The sequence below is a fragment of the Alligator sinensis genome, unplaced genomic scaffold, assembly GCF_000455745.1.
Source record: "Alligator sinensis unplaced genomic scaffold, ASM45574v1 scaffold35_1, whole genome shotgun sequence".
Classification (NCBI taxonomy): Eukaryota; Metazoa; Chordata; order Crocodylia; family Alligatoridae; genus Alligator; species Alligator sinensis.
The window spans coordinates 1,412,080-1,412,424 of NW_005842340.1; positions in this window are offsets into that span (position 1 = coordinate 1,412,080).

A 345-nucleotide genomic window follows, 5' to 3' on the forward strand; every position below is an offset into this window, starting at 1 on the left:
TGAAAAGAAGCTGGCTGCAGCTCTGTGGCTCCATAAAATGTCTTATTTTGTGTCTGGGAGGAAGACGAAGGGAAGTGAGGCAACTTGGATATCCAAGACCTTCCCACACAGGTTTGAGCAGTGCCCAACTCCCTAGCTCTGCTAGCCTACCCTGGTCACAGTGATGTAATGGGACCAGTGCTTGGCCTACTTGCTGAGGATGGTAGAGTTTGCTTATGAGTGTATGTCCGGTGAAAGTAAGAACTCCTACTGGACCTCTAACACTTTAACTCTTTCAAATAAATAAAAACCAAACTAGATCTGGTGTAATTTTACCAAAAGGGAGGAAGAAAAGCAAGAGTTCCT